General features: G+C 40.3%; 1 long non-coding RNA gene across 1 annotated transcript; it reads right to left on the reverse strand.

Moving 5' to 3' along the window:
• Positions 1 to 2,361: 2,361 nt before the first annotated feature.
• Positions 2,362 to 19,975, reverse strand: LOC122112516. The gene is made up of 3 exons (XR_006148231.1): positions 19,903 to 19,975; positions 17,157 to 17,159; positions 2,362 to 2,372 (listed from the first exon to the last, which is right to left on the reverse strand). It is a non-coding gene; the product is annotated as an uncharacterized LOC122112516 (long non-coding RNA).
• Positions 19,976 to 23,245: the final 3,270 nt, after the last annotated feature.

A 23,245-nucleotide genomic window follows, 5' to 3' on the forward strand; every position in this document is an offset into this window, starting at 1 on the left:
GAGGCTGAGATCTGATGATCACAGTTCAAAGCCAGCATGCAGGAAAGTCCATGACACTCTTAACTCCAATTAACTACCAGAAAACCAGAAGTGGCACTGTGGCTCAAGTGGTAGAACACTCACCTTGAGCTGAAGAGCTGAGGGACAGCGCCCATGCCCAGAGTTCAAGCTTCATGACCAAAAAAAAAAAAAAAAAAAAAAAAAGAAAAGAAAAGAAAAGAAACAATCCAAGAAACAGACCCTGGGCCTTTTCAGAGCCAGATGCTTACTGACTCACTGGGTTGGCTGTTTCTGCTAGTTGATGAGCATGGCACCCAATATTCCAGCCTGACCAGGTGAATGCAACACACCAACACCCCAGATGTACTTGGCTTAATTATGTACCCATACCACACATACTGCAGTGGATGGCTCAATAATGTCTGTTCAAACTACAACCAGTCTGGAAGCTATTACAGTCCCTATTTTTAAAAAGTATTCATTTCTCTTAAGTAATTACAAAGAGGTTTCAATTCCAGAAGTCAAGTACAATGCATCATGATCAATGTCACTGCTTCCATCATTCCCACCTATCTTTCCCCACTCAGTCCCTACACTCAAGTTATGTAATTCAATTTTTGCATAATGAATCCTAAATGCATCATTTTTAAAAAGTTATATATTGTTGGTCATCTGTGTAGCTGACCATACATAATTGAGATTTTCTTTGTTTCAGACAGGATTTCCATACATAATTGCCCACTGAAGTTATGGACTATCCATGAGGCAGTCATCAAAATTAAAAATACTGTTCCAGCGGTTCTTACAAAGAAAACAAATCTCTTGTCTGCAAATTTATGTTGTAGTAACTAGTTTTTACTTTTCAGTGAACTGCTCCTTTTCCTTGTCACTTTCTTCTGTGAAAGAGGAGAAGTTAGGTTGCTCCATAGTCTTTTTTAAGTGTTTTATATAATTTTTTTGTAAATGCATAAAAGCAATGTTCTATTGCTATCTGTTGCTACAAGATATTAGTAGCCATTTACAAAACCAAAACCAAAAACCATTATGCATAAGTGTAACCCCTCTGTACAGCATCTTTACAATAAAATAAAATACAAAACAAAAAACCATTACAGGAACTTTTGAAAAAAGGTAATCTAATTCTCCAAAACCATTTCAAAAAGATCTTGTTATGCCTGGGCATCAATGGCTTGTGCCTGGAATCCTAGCTCCTCCAGGAGATGATCTGAAGCTTACAGTTCAAAGCTAGAAGATCTCCAAATTAATCATCAAAAAGCTGGAAGTAGAGCTGTGGCTCCGATGGTAAAGTACTACTTTTGAGTAAAAAAAGCTCATAGTCAGCACCCAGGTCCTGAGTTTAAGCCACAAGAAGGACACAAAAGATCTTCTGTATATTTACAGTTTCCAGACAGTTTTAGTGGTACAGGCAGGCCTGTAATCTCAGCTATTCAGGAGGTAGAGGTAGGAGGATCTTGAGTTCAAACCAGCCTAGTCTAAAAGTTGTTGAGATCCTATCTCAAACATAAAATACAAACAAAAGAAAGAACAGACAGGATGGCTCAAGTGACAGAGTGCTTGGCTAATAGCTAGGAGGCCTGCTCACGTTGTTGTTGTTTTTTTTTAAGTAAAAGCTCAAGAGTAACGCAAATGTCATTTTCACTTTTCATTATAAAGACATATTTTAACATTAAATATCTGACCTGTCTACACTGTCTGCACTGTAAAATCTATGTAGTAGCTGCTTGGGTAGAAAGCAAAAACAACCAAATACCTGTCTACACTGTCTGCACTGTAAAATCTATGTAGTAGTTGCTTGGGTAGAAAGCAAAAACAACCAAATACCTATCAGTTACTTTTTTTTAAGTTCTGATAATAGAACTCAGTACTTTTCCTATGTTAGGCAGGTGCCCACCACTGAGCTACATTCCCAGTCCCTTAAGATACTTAAGAGACAGTTTAGCCTTGTCTCCATATCCTCTCTGAAGCAACTTTATTTCGCCTAAAAATGTAATCTTCATTGAGATAAAGAAGTGGACATTGAGAATGAATCAACTTTGCTTTGTTGTTTGCTTGGGTTTTGAATTCAGGACCTTGCACTTGTTTGGCTGGTGCTCTGCCATTTGAACCACACTGCCAACCTGGCTTTTTGTTGCTTATTTTGGATCTGGAGCTTGATAGACTTTTCTGCCTATGATAGTATTGAACTGTGATCATCTGGATCTCAGTCTCCTGAGTAGCTAGGACTACAAATGAATGTACTCAGGGTTTTGTGGGTTTGGATTTTTTTTCCCCCACACCTGGCTGGATCCATTTTTTAAGTAACAATCCTGCCTTGGAGTTTCTTGACCAATTATAACGATTACTGAAATCAACTTCCTATAAAGATAAGATAAACAAGGCTGTCTACATGAGCTGAGTAGATGGCAAGGTTTACAAGAACAGGAGCTAAATAATGTTGCGGTGTAGGAGACCAGGAAGCAGAATGACCTTGAATTAAGAGTGGAGAAGGGCTTTGTCTCTAATAGGCAAACCCTGTTTCAGATGGTAAAACAATTTTATAGTATCAATTCACACATGACAGTAACTTTTTTTGTTACATTTGGATAGAATGCAAAAGGGCACAAGGTAGCTGGATAGGCAAAAGTCCTCTCTCTTACACAGAGAAAGGTCCTTTACCCACTACCGCCTCCCTTCAGGGAGTGGTCCCAGAGGTTAGGGGGGAGCACAGCATCAGTGACTCAGTGTCTTCCAGTGCAGTGATGGGTGCGCCCATTTTCCCAAAGCCAAAGGGAAACCAGACATATAGATTCAAATAAAATATAAACCAAGGGAAGCAAGTTTCCTTATAATCTTGACAGATTTGAAAGATTAGCCTTGACATTAAATATATCCTTGGTGTATTACTATTTCAATACATGCAAAGCTTCCCAGGAAATTCAAATTGCCTAAAACACTCTTCTGTTAGCCCCGGAAGGACTACCATTATTATTATTTGTGTCAGTACTACGGCTTGAACTCAGGGCCTGAGCCCTATCCCTTAAGCTTTTTAACTCAAGGTTATCATTCTATTACCTGAGCCACAACTCTGCTTCCAGTGTGTGTGTGTGTGTGTGTGTGTGTGTGTGTGTGTGTGTGTGTGTGTGATTAATTGGATATATAAGAGTTTCACAGACTTTCCTTCCAGGCTGGCTTCAAACAGTGATCCTCATATCTCAGCCTACTGAGTAGTTATGATTATAGATGTGAGCGCCATCAGCACCTGGCTCTGAAGCTTTTTTTTTTCAGTTGTGGATCTTGAATTCGGGGCCTTGATACTGTCCCTGAGCCTCTTTGTCTTCAAGGCTAGCACTCTACCACTTGAGCTACAGCACCACTTCTGGCTTTTCAGTGATTAATTGGAGATAAGAGTCTCATGGGGATTTTTCTGCCCAGGCTGGCTTTGAATTGCAATCCTAAGATCTCAGCCTCTTGAGTAGCTAGGATTATAGACATGAGTCACCAATGTTTGGCAATAATAGAAAGTTTTGAAGACATACACAATACAGAAATGCTGAGCTCATTACCTAGCAGTCCCCACTGGCCACATTCAGTAGTTACCAACCCATGGCCATTCTCCTCACATCTCTATCTCTGCCCTTTGCCCTTCCCAGGTTATTTTGAAGCAAATTCCAGACTTCATTTATAAATCAAGCATGGATCTGAAGTCCTTATGTAACCACCTCTAGAAAATGAATTTCTGATTAGGGTACTTCAATTGCTCACTAATTCCCCTACAGTGTGAGTGCTTAATTAGAGTTCTTCAAATGGGAACAGCCCCTAGGGTGTAGATTAAAGCTAATCTATGTGTCCACATATTGGGGACTAGTCATACTAAAGTAGTTGAAAGTGAATCACCATACAGACCCCCTAAACACTGTGAAACTCAAATGACTGAGAACTACTGGGTTTTGTTGTATGACTAGCAGAGGCTTAATAGAGAAAGCACTCAAGAGTTGACACTTAGGTTTTGTTCTTGGAAGAAGAGAGTTATGGAGGGGGGAAAGGTATTTTGTGGAGAAAGATGGAGACTTGAAGATGGTGTTGACTTGTGGACTTTAACTGCACATTCATTTTAATGGCTGTTCTTGTGGAAATGTGTTCAATGCTTTTGTGCTCACCTAAGAGAATTCTCTCAATGTGGGAAGAGTTCAGAATGACCTCGGGGGGGATAGAGAGAGGAAAAGGTGACACAAGTTGACAGAGAGAGGGTCAGGCCTTCACTCCTGCCATTAAGTCACAATCCTCTTTCACATAAGAGGTAAAAGAAAGGCTGTGTCTGCTACTCTCTTGGGCAGGGGAGGTTTTAAATCCCTTGTACCACTGAATCTTTTCATACTCTGAAATTTATGGATTCCCTTTCAGAATAATGTAGTGATTTTTTTTTTTTTTTTGTCAGTCCTGCGACTTAGGGCCTGTGCCTTTCCCTGAGCTTCTTTTGCTCAAGGCTGGTATTCTACCATTTGAGCCACAGGGTCACTTCTGCCTTTTTCTGTTTATGTGGTGTTGAGGAATCAAACTCAGGGTTTCATGCATGATAGGCAAACACTCTACCACTAAGCCACATTCCCAGCATCCTTTTTTCTTTGTGTATTGGTTCTAGGACTTGAACTCAGGGCCTGGGTGCTGTCCTTGAGCTTTTTAGCTCAAGGCTAGCACTCTAACCACTTTGTGCCACAGCTGCAGTTATGGTTTTTGAGTGGTTAAATTGGAAATAAGAGTCTCATGGGGATATTTCTGCCTGGTCTGGCTTTAAACCACATCCTCAGATCTCAGTCTCTTAAGTAGCTAGGTTTACAGTTGTGAGCCAGAAAAGCCTGGCATTGAAATCATTTTCTTAAATACATAAAATATACAGGATTACAAAAGAAGCCCATTATGTTGCAATACAGTTACCAAAGTATTTTAAACATGTGGTGCAACAATAAAAATTGTTAATCTTAATAAGATCTTGTGGAATGTATAATTACTATAATTTCGAAGTGGGAATGAATATAAACTATATTTTGAGATATCTGTAACGACTCTAAGGTGATATAAAAATAAGTAACTTCTTTTTTTTTTTTTTTTTTTTTTTGTCGCTTGAACTCTGGGCCTGGGCGCTGTCCCTGTGCTCTTCAGCTCAAGGCGAGTGCTCTACTGCTTGAGCCACAGCGCCACTTCTGGTTTTCTAGTGGTTTATTGGAGATAAGAGTCTCAACGCCTCTTGTGACTAGTCTGGCCACATTGGGCAGGTACAATGACAACTTACTGTGCTCAGGAGTCCAGGAGAGAGACAGAGGTCTCTTGGAAGAGGGATGCCTGAAATACAAATGTATATAGATAGAGATATGTGTATATATATTTGATTTGAAATCAAAGTGAACTTGGATCTTAGTATGGTGGTACACAATGGAGATTGTGGGCGAACTGTCCCTATTATTCTCTCCATCTTGCCTTGGGGTCAATCTATGTTACAGCATGAGATGCCCTTCACTCCTCAACACACGTACACTCAGTTCTTTCCTATGAGCCTCTTTCTGGGGTTTGAACTCAGGGCTTTAGGTACTCTGGTAGAACCATACCTCCAAGTTCTTTTTTGGGGTATGTGTATGCAGGTCCTGGAGCTTGAACTCGAGGCCTGAGCATACATTATAAAGTAAGTAGAGGAAGTGGCTCTGTGACTCAAAGTGGTAGAGTACTAGCCTTAATCACAAAAGGTCAGGGACAGCACTCAGGCCCTTAGATCAAGCCCCATGATTGACAAAAAAAAAAAGTTTTGTAAGTATAGATTGTATTCTATTAAGTACTTTTATATATTTATTTACTCAATTCTGGAAACATGTTAGTCTACTTCTCTACATGAAAGGATGATTTTATACTGTGACTCAGGTTTCTTCAAAATTAATAATTTAATTTGAGTGACAATAATAAAAATACTTTGAAATTTATTGAATTTTTCTTCATAAATATAGAAATAATACAAGCAATTAATGGAGAGTATCTTTCAGATATATGAGAGAAAGTCTTAGGAGCACTTAGAATTCAATCATATACGTACTTATAGAATTGAATTCTTTTTCTTGTGCTCATTGTTGTACTGAAAGTACTGAAGAGTATATATCCATATACTTGTTGAAAACCTCACTGATAAAAGAAAAATCTTTCTGGTCCAAGTGGTACTGGAGGGCTGGGATGTAGCTCAATGGCAAAGCATTTGCCTAGCAAATGCAACGTCCTATATCCTGGGTTTGATTCCCAGTAAGTGGTATTGTAGTTTGGTATTGGGGCCTCATGCTGGCTGGGCAGGCACTCTACTACCTGAACCACACTGCCAGCACTTCTTGCTTTGGGTTTTTGACTTTTTTCTCTGACTGGCCTGGGCTTCACTCTTCCAAGTGAGGTTTCCTGATATAGCTGGGAGAACAGGCACACCCAGCCCTGTTGAAATGGGTCTTGAACCCAAAAATGAACCCACAGACCTGTCGCCACCTAATCTTCAATAAGGGAGCTAAAAACAAATAGAATGGAAGAAAGACAGCCTCTTCAGTAAATGGTGCTGGCAAAATTGGCTAAACACCTGTAGAATCAACTGCACCAGAATCAACTCCAAACGGATCAAAGACCTGAAAACATTACAAGAAGGAATAGGAGAAACTATAGGGCTCCTTGGCACTGGCCAAAATTTTCTTAATAAAGACCCAGAAACACAGCACATCAAAAGAAAGGTTGGAAAAATGGGATTGCATGAAACTGCAGAGCTTCTGTATGGTAAAGACATAGCTAGCAAGATCAATAGAAAAAAATAGAAGATCTTCACTAGCCATACAACAGACAAGGGTCTCATATCTAAAATATACTGAAATGGAAGGTAGGAAGAAGAGTTGGACCAACTGATTTCTAATGTTGTTTCAGCTCTAAATTTAGTTCCAAGTCCTTGGCATGGCTTTATTTTTTTGTTGTTTTGAGTAACTCTGACCAGTAATTGAAGATTGGAGGGTGAACTATGGCTGTATTGTCTTCTTTTCTGCAGGAAAGTCTGGCATGGTTTGAAACTGAAGAACACACAAAAGTCTAGGCTAGAAATTTCAAAGTGTAGAAATCCCCTCACAAGTAAGTTTTCTCTTTTGAAAGGAAAGTTTTCTCTTTGTTTGGTTTTGTTTTTATGGGGAGTGATTAGTGACACCATTAATTTGGTTGCATTTGAAACCCTTCTCTAACAATCAGATGGCAGTACTTGTGCCTTGTAACAGTTGCCTAATCCCTTCCAAGTACCAAAGCCATGCCTCTGGGGCTGCCTGGGCAGGCATCTCCCCAGAGAATCCAAATTTTCCCTCCTCAACAGGAAGGTCAAATGCCTAATGTTTTCCTGCCTCCTGAAGATTCTCTCTAATCTACTGGCATTTTCTCTGGAAAGAGGGATTGATCTTTCACAAACCCCTACTAAGACAAGGTGCAATTCAACCTCTGTAGAACATCAAAAGAATTGTTTCTTGATGACGCCTCATTGCCCTTCTAACTCCCACCCCATGTGGGAGACAGGAAGATAGAGATGCAGAACAATGAGACAGAGAATGAGAAATAAAGGTAGAAAAAAAGAGAGAAGGAGAATACGACAAAATAAAAGAACCGACTGGCGGTGACTCTCGCCTGTAATCGGAACTACTCAGGGGACTGAGATCTAAGGATCGAAGTTCAAAGCCAGTCTGGGCAGGAAAGTCAGTGAGACTCTTATCTCCAATAAACCTCCCAGAAAACCTGAAGTGGTGGTGTGACTCAAGTGGTAGAATTTTATGCTTGAGCTAAAAACCAGTGGGACAGCACCCAAGCCAAGAGTATAAGCCCCAGGACTGACAAAAAAAAATTTTTTTAAAGAATTAGAATAAAAAGGATAAATAAATATTTCAAATCCTATTATAGCCAGCACTATCATACTTTTTAATATTTCACATTCTATATTTGTAACATTCATGTGAATTATTATTTTACCCTATTTTTTCCTTAAAAATGTGTTATGAAAACATAAAAATTTCCAAATATGTTGGATTAGACTGTTGGTTTCCATGACAAATACCTGACAAAAGGACTTAAAAGTGGGAAAGAATTATTTTGGCTTACACTTGATCACATTGCTTTGGCCCTGAGGTGAGACTGAAAACTCATGCCAAGAAGGGTATAGTGGAGGAGGGCTGCTCACCTCAAGGTGACCAGGAAGCAGCGAGAAGCAGGAAGGGGCAGGAACAAGATCCATCCTTGCCAGTGACTTCCTTTCTTCAACAACTCCTCACCTCTTACTAATGCTATGAACTTATGAAACCCTGAATGGATTGGTCTATGGATGAACTCAGAAGCCTCAGGAGACAATTAACTTCCCAAAGCCCTGCCTTTGAACACTGGTACTTTTGGGACCCACCCTTTCACACATGAGCTTTTTAAGAGCACATCCCCTATCCAAACCCAAGCACACAAAGATGGAATCATACAGTGTATTCGTCAGTCTTCATCTCAACCCACAACCAATCATGCTTCATTCCTTCCCTCCCCACTCTCCTCAAACACTGGATGCCCCTTCCTATTCTTTCTTTCCTAAACCAAGATTGCTTTGAAGGAAATTCCAGTCATCAGATTCTTTTATCTCACAAGTAGTTTGGGATGTGACCCAATATATACACTCTTACCAAAAAACAAACAAAACAAAATACCACACACACAAAGAAAAACACATAACCAGGCCTTGATGGCTCACATCTGTAATCATATCTTGTCAGGAGGCTGAGGCGGGAGGATAGGAGTTTGAAGCCAGCCAGGGCAAGAAAGTCTGTGAGACTCTTATCTCCAATTAAGTATCAAAATATCAGGAGTTGGACCAGTGACTCCAGTGGTAGAGCACTAGCCTTGAGCAAACACAAAAGAAAACAACTGCTGGTTACCAGTGGCATCCTAGCTATTTGATGGGTGAGACCTGAGAGTCACTAAGACACTCATCTCCAATTAACCACCCAAAAGCCAGACATGGAGCTGCAGATCAAGTGTTAGAGCACCAGCCTTGAGCAAAAGGGCTCAGGGACAGGGCACGAGCCCCAAACTCAAGGCCTAGGACCAACAGACACATACCACACTGATAATATTGATTATATATAAACATATTATAATACCTGTATAGTATCAATTTCTAAATCATATGTAACTCTATATAATGGTCTGAAGTCCCCTTTCAGTTTTGTTCATTTCAATCAAGTACTAAACAAGACTATGTATTTCATTGATTACTATAGCTCTTCAGTTAAAGTTTATTGGTTTCTCACTTATTTTTCATAATTTACTTACTGTAGAAACCAAGATATTTATCTCATTGATTTGACGTCCCAAACTCTTAAATCTTCTAATGACTTCCTATTCATTCTCTCATTTAATCTTGTTAAATTAGAGTGGGCACTTTGATGTAAATTGGGAAGTTGAGGCTTTTCTGTATTTCCCTTCAGACTGTGTGGCAGCAAATGGGGGATTTGTAGCTGTCGATGTGGCTGCGAATGTCAAGTTTTCTTTCAGAGAAGTGCTGGAGTTGAACAGCAGCTCGGCCTTGTAGCAGAACACTGTATAACTACTGTTCTTCAGATTGAGCAACAAAATCACAGCCTTATCCATGGATGGTTTTCCCTTTGTTCAAGTCACCCCCACCTACACACACATGCAAACAAGGTATCTGTAGAAAGCTAAACATAACACATGAACTTAGCAAATCATGCTGTTTCCACACCCACATCCACAATGGCTTCCTGCCGCAACCAACTAAATGTTCTGAGCTGAACCTCGGGAGGTCTTCTACAATAGGAGGTTTAAAGTCTTTTCTCCCACTCTGTGTTTATACATCCTGTGCTCTACACATTTAGGAGGTTTGCTATTTCCCAGCATGTCAACACTTCATACTCTCTAAGTCTTTGTTCACATGGGCCCATTTTCCAGCAGTCCCTTTCCCTCCCCAGCCTGAAGTAGTCTCTTACCATTTCAGGCCTTTGAGGGTTTGTTAGGAACTATGACATTTATTCTGTGGCTATGTCAAGTGCAATGTATGAGGATGTGGTGGCAGGAGCCAAGGGGGATGTTCCCTGGGTCTCCTGTGGAGGTCTGCAGACATCTCCCCTTCCTCACTCCTGCAGTCTTGCGGTTTCCCTGACTTCAGTCCATACCTGGCATACCATGGATGATGACAGCTCTGCTGATTTGTTGGGAAAACAAGGCAGGGCAGAGAGGCTGCAGGACCCAGTCCCCTCTGCTAGGTCCTTCTTACACACTGCCACATTCTGCCCTTCTTTGTGGCCCTTCCTCTTGCCACCTGAGACTTAAGAACTTTCAGGTGCCTTCCTCACTACTGATTTTCCCTTTTTGCCCGTACTGGACTTGAACTCAAGGACCTGGTGCTCAGTAGGCTTTCCCTGCTTATAACTGACACTCTACCAGTTGAGCCAAACCTCTAGCCCGACTTTTTGTTGATTCATTGGAGATAGATTCTCCAAACTTTTCAGTCCCACTGGCTCAGCCTCTGCCTCAGCCTCCTGAGTAGCTAGGATTACAGATATGGGCCTCAGGTACCCAGCACACTGCTTGTACTAATTGGAGATGTGATAGTTAATGTTGTCAGCCCTTCCCATTTGGCTCAGTGCCAGAACTCTTCAGTTCTTCAGAGAGAGGTCCCAGGAAAGCCCCTGTGAGCAACTTTCCCTAGAGAAGGAATGTGAGACTTAGAGAATTCCAGGGTTTCCTTACAAAAACAAATTTGGGAAAAGGGCAGATGAAGAAACTCTAGCTCTCAGAGACATCCAGAAATGACCTATAATTATCTACTGCACCTAGTGGAGGTCTCTTTCTCCCCTGATGAAGAACCATCCATTAAACCACAGTCCTTCCTTTAACTCATTACAGCAGCTTCTGCCATAGCAGTATTAGCCCCTTAGTTGTCCTTAGTTGTCATTAGCAAGCCATAGGCAGGACTTACTTCTTCCATGTTCCTCCCTGCAGGTCTGAGGTCAGTGCTTTTTCCCATGGTAGATAATTAGTCATGAGGTAAATACATAAGAATATTAAAGAATATTAATTATATAATGGAACACAATAAATGTTTGCTTAATTTCTTCCTGCTCTTAAGCTGAAAAAGAGAGATTAGGATACTGACTCTAAACTTTGCATTCTCACTAAAATTGGGACTTCTGTTGCTTTACAGCATGGTTATGTGGAATATTTCAAAATTGTAAAAAATGTGTTTCACGGGAATTTACCGCCAAAAAGAAAGCTTAAAATTGAAAGAATTGTAGTCCATTCGCTTCACGGTTAAGTGCTTTGGAATTGAAGGATGGGACCTGAGGACGAGTGCTCCCATTCTTTGAGAGGGTTTTGCTCGCGGTTATGTATATAGATCATCATAACTCCTAGCTGTCTTAAGTTTCCCCACACATGAACTCCTCTCTGGAGCTACCCACTGGGCAGGCGATTCATAGCCATGATAGCAAGCCTTAGATGTCTCTGTCTTCCTTTGCCCATTTCTACTTGAGGGGAGAGCTCCCTCCTCTTGCCTTCTGTTCTCATGGCTACCAATCTCAGCTCAGGGTAGGCCTTTCAGGGTTGGAGCCTTTAGAGGTGAACCATGAACCCTTGAGACTGCTTCTTTCCCAGACCCATTTCTCCTTCATGCTCCTCTCAGCAGCAGTGTCCCTGTATCACTTTCTCATCTAGTCCTTTTTTCCTCATCTCACCAATCTTTCTTTTCCCTCTTCCCTCCTCCTCTAAGCATCACATCCCCAGCACCTGCCTTAAATACCTGATCACAAATGCTTTAGTTACTGCCAAACAACCAAGCCTCCTGACCAGGGCAGGCCTTTGCCAGTATTCAGCATGGGTGGTCAGCAAAAGAGAGAAGTAGCAAACAAAAAAAAAAAATGAAGCTGGGTGTTGGTAAGGCTCACACCTAAAATTCTAGCTACTCTTGAGGATGTGCTCTAGAGAATCAGTTTGAAGCCAGCCCAGGCAGAGACTCACAGAGTCTCCATCTGCAACATAACCAGAGAATATAGGGTTGGAGTTCAAACTATTGTGCCAGGAAAGAAAAAAGCTGAACACAGTTTTGAAACATAGAAATAGGTATTACAGGGACTGGGAAGGTGGCTCAGTAGTAGAGCACTTGCCTTGCATGCATGAGGCCCTGGGTTTGATTCCTCAGCACCACATAAGCAAAAAGAAAAAAGCCGGAAGTGGCGCTGTGGCTCAAGTGGTCGAGCGCTAGCCTTGAGCTGAAGAGCTGAGGGACAGCGCCCAGGCCCAGAGTTCAGGCCCTAGGACTAGACCAAAAAAAAAAAAAGAAAGAAAAAAAAGGAAATAGGTATTACTGAGAAGCTTCCTAAAAGGCAACTCAACCCCGCCCCCACTGAGCCACCTTCCCAGCCCAGGCTTTTGTTTTTTAATTGAAAGAGGTCTTCTGGATACAACACCATCATCAGATACATGATTTGCATATATTTTCCTTCATTCTGTGGCTTAGTTTTTCACTTTGTTGCTATGCTTTTTTCTTGGTGGTGGTGGTAGTCATGGAACTAGAACTCAGGGCCAGGGTCTATCCCTGAGCAATTGTGATCAAGTTAGTGCTCTACCACTTTGAGCCACAGTGCCACTTCTGGTTTTGTGGTGGTTTAATTGGGGATAAATGTCTCATAAACTTTCCTGCCCAGGCTGGCTTTGAACTCCAATCCTCAGACCTCAGCCTCCTGAGTAGCTAGGATTACAGGCATAAACCACCAGCACTAGGCTGCTAATGCTCTTTTATGAAATCCAATTTAACAGATTTTTCTATTTTACTGCACTAAGCTTGACCCTTTACAGTTTAATTGAGTGTTCTCCTAAAGTCCCTGAGTACTTTGTATAGAAGGCTGCAGCTGATAAATACATAAAGAAATAAGGGAGTAATTTTAATCTCTTGGGATCATTAGTTCTTGGTATCCATTTTATTATGAAAATAACCTTTTTCTTTAACCCTATGTTTTTAGAACCTTCCAAAATATTACCAGAGCTGTGCTTTCTTTTTGTGCTTCCACACCTCGTTGATAAAGAATAATTGGTAAGGATATGATGTAATCCAATAGAAACAGCTTCATCTTCCACGTCTGTGTATAAACTACAGTAGCAGGTCTTTTTGCCCACTGTCCTAAGTACATTTACCACAAATACAAAGAACCCCTTGAGCAACCATTTCAAAACCCCAGTCATGGGATGGTGTGTAAGTTAAAATGCAGTTACTCAGATCTTAGTGATGACCAGTTCCTCCCAGGGAAGTCTATATTTGCTCAGTTCCTGGAATATGGCAGGTCCTGAGGGTGTGTGGGTGTACTGTGGTAATACTGAAGGAAGGTGTGATCCATCGAGGGAGGCTTTAGCTGACCTCAAACTTACATTGGCACATTTACATCTAGGACAGAAATGGCGAGGCCCGATAAGTATTAATTAGTCTGAAAACCATTAATTTTATAGACTCCCATTTTAAAAAGTTTTTCTAAGAACTGAGCTTCTAAAAAGAAGTTCATTGTTCTTAAGAACCTAGTACCATATCTAGAAACACATTCCTGATCCTACAAGTTCTCCACTTTTTAGGAGTATTTTTCCTGAGGTGGTGAAAACTACTCAAGACCAGAGTTGAAGAGATTGTCCTTGTGTCATCGTGTGTGTGTGTGTGTGTGTGTGTGTGTGTGTGTGAACTGATAGTATTTGTTATATCCAATGTTAATCTTCTCTTCAAGTCTGAACTGAGCTTAATACTTCCAGTCTAGTAAGACAGCACCAAGAAAACACCAGTTCTACACACTTGTGATGTTCACACACAATTTGGTTTGGGAAAGAGTAAATTATTTAATGACAAAATGTTCACCAAGTTTTCTAGATGTATATGAACAAACTTTGACTGATGAGCAAAGTTCTCAACAAAGGCAGGGCTTGGGGCGAGGGGGCCTTTACTCGTTGCTCCTTCTCCAAGTGGTTGTTGTAAAGCACAGCTTTGTCCTTTATGTCACCAGGGTCACATGAGAGATGGTGGGGATGTTTTATCCTCATTTCATAGACATTTCTGTAGGAATTGGTATCGTTTCATGCCTTGCTTTTGTAAAGCTTCTTAACAGTTATGAGGTTGTTATTTAGACAAATACACAGCTTTGTCACTTGAGAGAGAGATAGACAGAATTAGATCTAAAATACACTGGGATATGGTAAGTTATCAGGATTCTAGATACTTACACACAGTGAGACCAAAAGAAGATACTCCTAGGATAGAAATACAAAGACACAATGCCTACATGCCTCTTCATATTTATATAAAACTCTGTGTGTGTGTGTGTGTGTGTGTGTGTGTGTGTGTGAGGGAGAGAGAGAGAGAGAGAGAGAGAGAGAGAGAGAGAGAGAGAGAGAGAGAGAGAGAGAGAGAGCGCTAGCACTTCACGATATAGAAATAAGAGCTCTCTTTTTAAAAAAATCAATTTGTGATGGTTCTGTCTTGTTTTTGTGTGGTGTATTCACATCTATACCTCAAGGAGGGAGTGGGGAGAGTACAGAACTTGAGGGATAAAGGGTGAAAAAGGGCAGCAGTGGAGCTCACTGGACACAGATGAAAGTGAATTATATAACTTGTGGGTGGAGAGAGAGGAAGGGACTGGGAAGAGAATGAGGGAACAGAGACATTGTACAACAGGAAATGTAATCATTACCTGATTCCTGTAATTGTAATCCCTCTGTACATTACCTTTATAATAACAATAAAGTAAATTAATGTAAAAAAAAAACAAAAGAAATAAGAGATACAGACAGGCACTGGTGTCTCACTGGCCTCTGATCCTAGCTACATAGGAGGCTGAGATCTGAGGATCACAGTTTGAAGCCAGCCCAGGCAGAAAAGTCTGTGAGACTTTTCAATTGGCCAGTGAAATAGCCTGATGTGATAGATTTAGCTTGAGCAGAAAAGGCTAAGTGATATCACAAGACCCTTATTGACACAAAAGAAACAAAACAGTATTTTATTACTGAGTTTCATTACATACCTAATATATTTGTGGGTAATTTCTGCCAATTATAGACATTTTCATAGTTTGTTCAAACTGGATGTAACTAATTCCCTTGGAAGCATGTTGGGACCAATGTGTTTGCATCTGAAAATTAAGGTATCTATGTCACCTCCAAGAGGTGGAATTAGCCAAGTAAGGAAAGCAAATGGAGCTTAGTTTCTGGTTGCAGGAGCAAGTCTCTTTCTAAACAAGAGTGTTGTATTGTATGACTTTTCTGTTAGCCCTAAAATAAAAGGTAATGGCTTTTCTTCCTATCCTTAGGCTTTACCTGAGGCATAATGAACTGGATAATCTTCATAAACCAAAAATATGTGGGTTTTATCCCACTGATTTTGCTGTAGAGATCTACTTCGAAGAGTAGTTACATAAACTATTCTATTTTGGCACACTATCTGAGGCACCACACCACTGATGTCTAAATTCATGATACTTTATATTTCGGTATATATTAAGAAAAAAAAACCCACTAAGAAAAAAGAAACCCACTAAATAAATTTTATATAAAAGTATCATTAATGATTTTGTTTTGGTGTCGTATGCTAGCATTAGGGCTTGAACTCTGCATCTTACTCCTGGCTGATGCTCTACCACTTGAACCATACTTCTACTTCCAGATTTCTGATGGTTAATTGGAATAAGAGGCTTGAGGATTTGTCTGCCCTGGATGGCATTGAACTCAATCATCTAGATCTTAGCCTCCTGAGTGGCTAGGATTATAGGTGTGAGTCAGCGAGGCCTGATGTCTTCTTGAAAGCATATACTTCACATAGTCTCCCTCTTGTATTTAATTTGAGAACACAGCATACAGAAGAGCAGTGGGGATCACATGAAAGAACTCTGACATAGCTTAAAGCTATCTAAAAATTGTAATCCTACCAATACCTATGGACTCCCATGTTTTTACACAAGTGGTTTAACATTTGCCATTTCTGATATCAGAAAACAGATTGCTTGATTCACAAACTATTCCTATGTCAGACTGTCAGGAAAGTTTTAAAGCTAAAGGGGAGAGATGTTTTACAACTTACCCCTCACCTCAATACCACACATGACACAAGAGGCTTATGTGACAAACCATCTTTGATTACAGACACACAGACGAGGGAGGACAAAAGGACTTTGAGAAACAATTATAAATCTCATTAACTTCTGCTTTTGTGTAACATCAAAAATGAATACTCTAGAGTTCTTATTTGAAAATTCACTACCTTTGCTCAGAACCAACTTCACCTAAGCCTTGGTAACACTGAGAAGGGAAAGACATCTTTCCAAACACTGGCTAACCCCATGAACACACAGTCATCATTACTTTCTCGTTAGTACAGATTGGTACTTTAAGTACCTTACTTCCTGCCACACTATTTTAAGGCCATAATTGCCTTCAAAAAGAATTCTATTTTAACATGACTGGAATGATGTCCTTACTTGAATGGTTTTGCTTTTATTAGCATTGCTTCACAGGGCCACCTTCTAAGAACCAAGTCACTAGGTGATTACAATCATTGTGCAAATATCAGGATGTGTTTCCACAAATGGCCACAGCTATGGTGTCACTAGGCAATAAAATCTCACAGGACCACCATCATGCATGGTTTTTCACTGACAGAAACATCATGCAGGCAAGGTTGACTCAATTCTCAAGCCCCTACAATGCAGAAAACACACTCTACAAAGAATTCATAAAGATAAGGGAAGTATTTGGTGCAGACCATTCCAATTTAGCAATCTTATAATCAGTACATTGATCACTTGGAGCACAATGGTCAGAGAAGTCTGCCAATTGCCAATGTGGACTTTTGTAATGGAAATATGGATGCCAAAGTGACACAGACAGGAGCTCAGAGCCCTGTGGGATGGAAGATGGGCACGAGCCAGCAGCCTGAAAATACATCAGGCAGCCTACATCTCTCTGTCCCTTGGTCTCCCTACCACCAATATCCAAAAAAAGGGTTCCAACAGCCAGTAGAGCCACCACATAAAGGCTTTTCCTTCCCCGCCCTGAATCTGACTCCTCTAAAGGAGCATGCTCTCAAGACCCTTCCACAGTATTACTCCCTTTAATCCCAGTAACAGAATTGTGCTGTGGCTCAACATTTAAAATTCGAGCAGCAGTAATCCAGTCAGACAACATGGCAAGCTTAAGCAACCAGGCGGTAGAATAGCTGGTTTAGTAAAGTCTTTTTCAATACTAGTGATAAGGGAAGCAATCTCTCATTTTTAAAAACCTTTTTTTTTCTGGTTTGCACACTTAAACAAAACTTTTGCACCTTCTATGTTTGTGGATTGGCAGAAAGCCATGGAAATAGCCATACCACCAAGAGCACTGGGGAGGCTTAGGCTGACAGGTCTGGATTGGCTTTCTACTGGAACTCCATAGAGCAATCAGAATAAGCAATGGACAATGGTCTGCTGTTCATGGATCCTCTGCTTTACAAGATCTGCCAGGGCTTGGTTGGGTGGCTGGGCCAAAGGCCTGGACTTGGTCAGTGTTCCATATCTGTTGGTGCTTACCTACCCAGGCTGTGTGAAGCATACAATGAGTAAAAAGGCACTTTAAGCACTAATGCCAGAGTGAAGGATTTTCCTGGTGGCCCTGCTGAAGTTATTCCATGGCCTTGGTTTATGCCCTACCCAGCCCAGAGAGCCCCAGTGTTCTAGAAACATTGAGACGGGTCAAGTAGGATTGTAAAGTGGCAATACCTCCCAATGTGGGATCGACTGAAACATGAAACAATAAAAACATGATAGAACATGAGTTAAAATCCAAGAACATTCTAAATATGTAAGTATGATATATATCACATATATGTAGCATATATATAATATATACATCACATATCACATACCATATCATATATATATCATTATATATATACATATATCCATATTTATAAAGGCAGAATGAAAGAAATACCCCAGCCCTGCACAAACATACAGTAAAATGTTAAAAGAAGTAAAGCAATGTGGCACAGACATGAGATCCCAGTTACTAGGAGATATGCCAGACCTGGTCAACACAGGAAACTCTATCCAAAATATATCTAAGCACTAAAGAAATGAGGTTTTGTCTCAAAACTAAAACTTGCTAGAAGCAGTCCAGCCACTGCTCAAAATCCAATACTGACACAAGAAAGTGAAAAAAAGAAAAAGAGATGCAGATGTGTGATCGCCCTCAGGAGTTCCTCGAGCCTTTGACATTGTATCTAAATTTTTTCACTGAAAGATCTGTGATAACTTCCTTCTTTCCATTGAACAGAGTAAGAGAAGAACAGGTTAGGAGCAGTATGCTTTTTCTAGGCAGAATGCTGGTTACTCTTCATGACAACTTTGTATAAATGGAGTCAAAGAATAGAATTCTTTTTGAAGCAAGGAAGTAATATATAAAGAATAGTAGAGCTCCAGTATTCTCACAATAAAAAAAATTTAAAAAAAACAAACAAAAGAATAGTAGAGCTATAAACACAAAAGATCAAAACACATGAGTTTGTTGTTTTTTTAACCAGTACTGGGGCTTGAATTCAGGGCCTATCCATGAGCTTCTTTTCCTCAAGGCTACTATCTACCACTTGGCTATAGCACCATTTCCAGCTTAACATAGTCATGTATCTATATTGGCATATATATATGTCATGGGTTCACGATATATGGTTTTTTGAAGATAAGAGTCTCACTGACTTTCCTACCCCAGCTAGCTTTGGACCATGATCCTCAGATCTCAGCTGCCTGAGTAGCTAGGATTATAGGTGTGAGCCACCAACACCTGATTATGAGTTCTTTATCCAGAGCTATGTCACGTCATCTTTTGAGGCTAGTGGCTTGTTATATGGAGCTCTGCTAGTTCTCAACTCAAACCCATCATCTATTGTTTAGAGCCCTGAGTCAGGCCTGTAGTTTCTAAACTTGTGGGATGATGAGCTTCAGGAGCAGTTGCTGAAAAATAGTGTAGAATGGATTTGTACTTAAGACAATTGAATTGGGGGGGGAAAAAAAAACACAAAAAGCTAGCATTGTTTTTGTTTAAATACCTAAAAAGAAAGACAGGGTGATTAAACTTTTTCCCAGACAAAGTAAGTCTATTATAAATCTATAAAACTGACATCTATTAAAAGTGATGCATAAACTTTCAAATAACTGATTTACATGAGAATAAAGTTTCTACAGTTTATAAGCTGCAGAGTAATTTGAACTAGAATACTGTGTGAAGTATTTCAAGTCCTGTGATGTCTGACCACATGCATAAATTCTATAGTGTGATTCCATGTAAATTTTCATCAGTATACAAAGAGCTGATGAAAAATAAATAAAATGATTCCATGATATATAGATAGATAGATAGATAGATAGATAAATGTTTATGTTCATAGATACATGAAGATGATGGAGAGTTTGAGGCTAGCCTGAGCTAGCCTGTGTAAAAAAATATTAGAAATTAATTAATTTGTAGTAGTAGAGATGGAAATCTGTGCCTTGTGCCTCCTAAAGAATGTTCAACCACTGAGCTACAAAGTATTAGCATTTTAGAAAGTATAGTCTTAAAATGGAGACCAAGTCTACCAACTTTATGAGTTAATCCTAAGTAGGCAAATTCTGTTGACTGGAAAGAGTAGGTGGGAATATGATCTATTGCCATATATTCTTAAAAGAAGACTGGATTGTTAGAGAAGCATACTGTCACTCTTGAAAATAAGTCTTCTCAAAAGATGACTGTTCCTGGTTGAGGGGTGACTTTCTGTGAGCGAATACCCTTTTCAAATCAGCTGTAGAAAATCAAGATAAATTAATCCATGCTGGTGATCACATTGGTGTCATAAAATTATTAAGTACATATATTACTTATATTCTGGGAATACACAAATTGAAAATAAAAGTATGGGGGGGTGAGAAATGGGAAGGGGAAACAAAGGAGGAGGCAGCAATGCTTGATGATAAATGTATTCATTATCTTGCCCATGTAATTGTAACCCCTCTGTACAGTATTTTCACATAAAAAAAAGTATTCTCATTACTGCTTCTCATTGCCAAATAATAAAGTAACTTCCTTCAAAACAAAACAAAACAACTCTGGGATTACTCTTTTGTCAAGAGCCGTTGGAAGCGTGGTAAGTTTCCCAGGCAGTCACTGCAGAGCAGCTTGGCCTTCTGTGTAGATTTCCAGGCATAACTTCTTGCTGGGGTGTCACTCTTCCTTCCCAGGCCTGGGTCTCAACACACCATCCAGCATGCAAGAACAACTTCATGTCAGGAAACGCCACTTCAGACACAGGGGGACTCATTTCAGCCACTCAGGCTGGAATCGCAAAACAGTGCTTAAGGTAAAGAAACATGCACTTTATTTTCCTTCAAATTCTCAACCATTTCAAATAGCCCACACACAAATTTTCAACCTATATTGATTCTAAATAATTCTTAGGAGCCCAGTGTGGTGGTACATGCTTGTAATCCCAGCACTAGGAGGGCCACGGCCAGAGGATAAAGATTTGGAGGTTAGCCTGAGCAGCACAGCAAGACTTTATCTTTAAAAAAAAGAAAGAAAGAAAAGAAAAGTATGAGGTAACTTTGGAATACAGTATCAATAACCCTTTAAAACCTAGATTCACTCAGTGGAGTGCTGATGGCTCCTGCCTGTAATCCTGGCTGCTCAAGAAGCTGAAACATGAGGACCTGGAGAGTAAATCTGAATCCTCAATATCTCTGCCCCACAGGTCCATCTCTCCTCTCTATGGACGATAAGTAGGGGCACTTTGTCTCTTCTAGCCTAATTATAATGACACCCAGCCCACCAAAAGTTGCACACATTATTTGCTGTATACCGTTGAGTGGATGAGAGAATCCAGTCTTACTTGTTTGTCTGTGTTTTTGATGCCAGTACTGGGACTTGACCATAAGGGCCTCAAGCAACATCATTGGCTTATTCAAGGCTTGGGCTCTAATACTTGAGCCACATCTCCACTTTCAGCTTTTTACTTGTTAATGGAAAAATGTCAGATTTGTTTTCCTAGGCTGGCTTTGAACCTCAGTCCTCATATCTCAACTTCCTGAAAGTCTGTGAGACTCTTCTCTCTAATTAACCACCAAAAGGCTAGAGGGGGAGCTGTGGGTCAAATGGTAGAGCACTAGCCTTAAGAAAGAAAAAAAAGAGTGACATTGCAATGAGCCGACTATCTTTTCTACAAGATGAATTTCTCTAGGGCTTATACTTGGAAGCCGAATTTCTGGGTCATGCATGAACAAGGTCATACCCAAATTCAACTTTACAATGGTAGTCTCTAACTCAAATGTTCAGCCCCACCAGACAAATACAAAGATTCCTCAAACTCCACATCCTCACTAGCACTTGGCACTGGCATATTTTAGTTGTGTAAAAAGTGATTTTAAGGGCTGGGAAGGTGGCTCAGTGGTAGAGCGCTTGCCTTGCATGCCTGAGGCCCTGGGTTTGATTCCTCAGCACCACATAACAAAAAGAAAAAAGCCAGAAGTGGCACTGTGGCTCAAGTGGTTGAGCTCTAGCCTTGAGCTGAAGAGCTGAGGGATAGTGCCCAGGCCCAGAGTTGAGGCCCACGACCGGACCCCCCCCCCCAAAAAAAGTGATTTTAATGTGTATTTCTCTATTAGTAGGATTATCTTTCCCTGTGTCTATCACACTCGGACATTTGAATTTTTGATGCTGTGAAATGCCAGTGACTACTATTCTCCAGTAACTGTTTTCCTTATCAGCCTGTAGGACTTCTTACATGTTCTGGAGCTAAGTTACTTCACTGCTGTGTGCAGAAAATCTGCCCTTCCTGTATGGTGCTGGTCTTTTCATTGGCTTTATACTTTCTCTTGTAGAAGAGAAGTCCTTAACAGGAATGTATTCTAATTTCTTAGTTTTTTTCTTTTATAAACAGCAGATAGCCAGCAGAAATTTGTCATTAACTTAATCTGTATTTTCTTTCAATACTTGAAAATTTTTTCTTTCTATACTTAATTCATATGAGACTGATTTTTTAAGTACCATGAGAGGTAAGAATTGGTTATTATCAGGCATACTCCAGTTTCCAGCAGTACATATTCAATAGTCTGTCTGTTTCAGCCTCATGTACTGTGCTTGACCCTCTCTAGTGGGGATGCTATGCATCCTATAACTCATGATCTAGGCCTCATATTAAAGACTGGACTAGCAACAGTGTATCCAGTGATAAACACTGGCTTTATTCATTCCATCATGTTTTCTTTTGTGTTGAGATAGAGTCTCATGATGGAGCCTAGGCTAAACTCTCAATCAACCTGCCTCTGCCTCCTGAGTTCTGGAATTACAAGCATGAACTGCTGGGCTTGGCCTCATTTTCTCAAAAGCATCTTGTCCTTAGACATTTTATACTTCACGACTCTTGAACAGGAAGTCCTGTTTGATGGCTCTCTTTACTCTTACTCATGACTTTTGGTTTTTGTTGTTGTTTTATTGACTTTTCAATTATAAACTCAGACCTTACACTTGTCTTTTCCTTCTGATAAAATATCCCTTTACTTCTTTGAGTGGGAGACTTCTAGCCTCCTCCAAGGACCCCAGGTTCATGGAGGAGTCTCAAGTTCAGTTTACCTACCTTTCAGCAGCCCCCACACTTACTTTCAAAGTCCCAGATTCTAGGGGATTTTGTCCTCAAGCTAACTCTGGCTTACTGTTTTTGTACTGCTACTAGTCTGATGTTAACAAAATGTCTCTCTTCTTTTTTTTCTGAGTATGGATGCCTGGATATTTCTATTTTCTTGAAGCTCCGGTGGCTCTGAAAAGAATGTTCCCCAAGGAAAGTTGGTCTTCATCTCTTCATTTTGTTCTTGCTACCAGCACTGAGAGGAAAGGAGGCAGCAATTCCCTAACAAGCTGGACAGAAAGGTGTGGCCAAAAGCTGTCCTCACTCTAGCAGTAAAGCTGGGGTTCAGCCTTCACCTATTTGATTTTCTGTCTACTTCTCAGCAGAATAAAAGCACATCCTGGATGAGTATATGTAAGTGAAATGGGCAGACCAGACAAATCCATAGAAAACAAGATTAGAGGCTACCTGGGCTGGGGTAGATGCAATAGAGAATGACTAAAATGGGTATGAGGCTTCTTTGTGAGGTAATGAAAACATTCTAAATTAGGTTGGAGTAATGCTTTTAGA

This window comes from Dipodomys spectabilis, unplaced genomic scaffold (assembly GCF_019054845.1).
Source record: "Dipodomys spectabilis isolate Male_0828 unplaced genomic scaffold, ASM1905484v1 ptg000095l, whole genome shotgun sequence".
NCBI classification, from domain to species: domain Eukaryota; kingdom Metazoa; phylum Chordata; class Mammalia; order Rodentia; family Heteromyidae; genus Dipodomys; species Dipodomys spectabilis.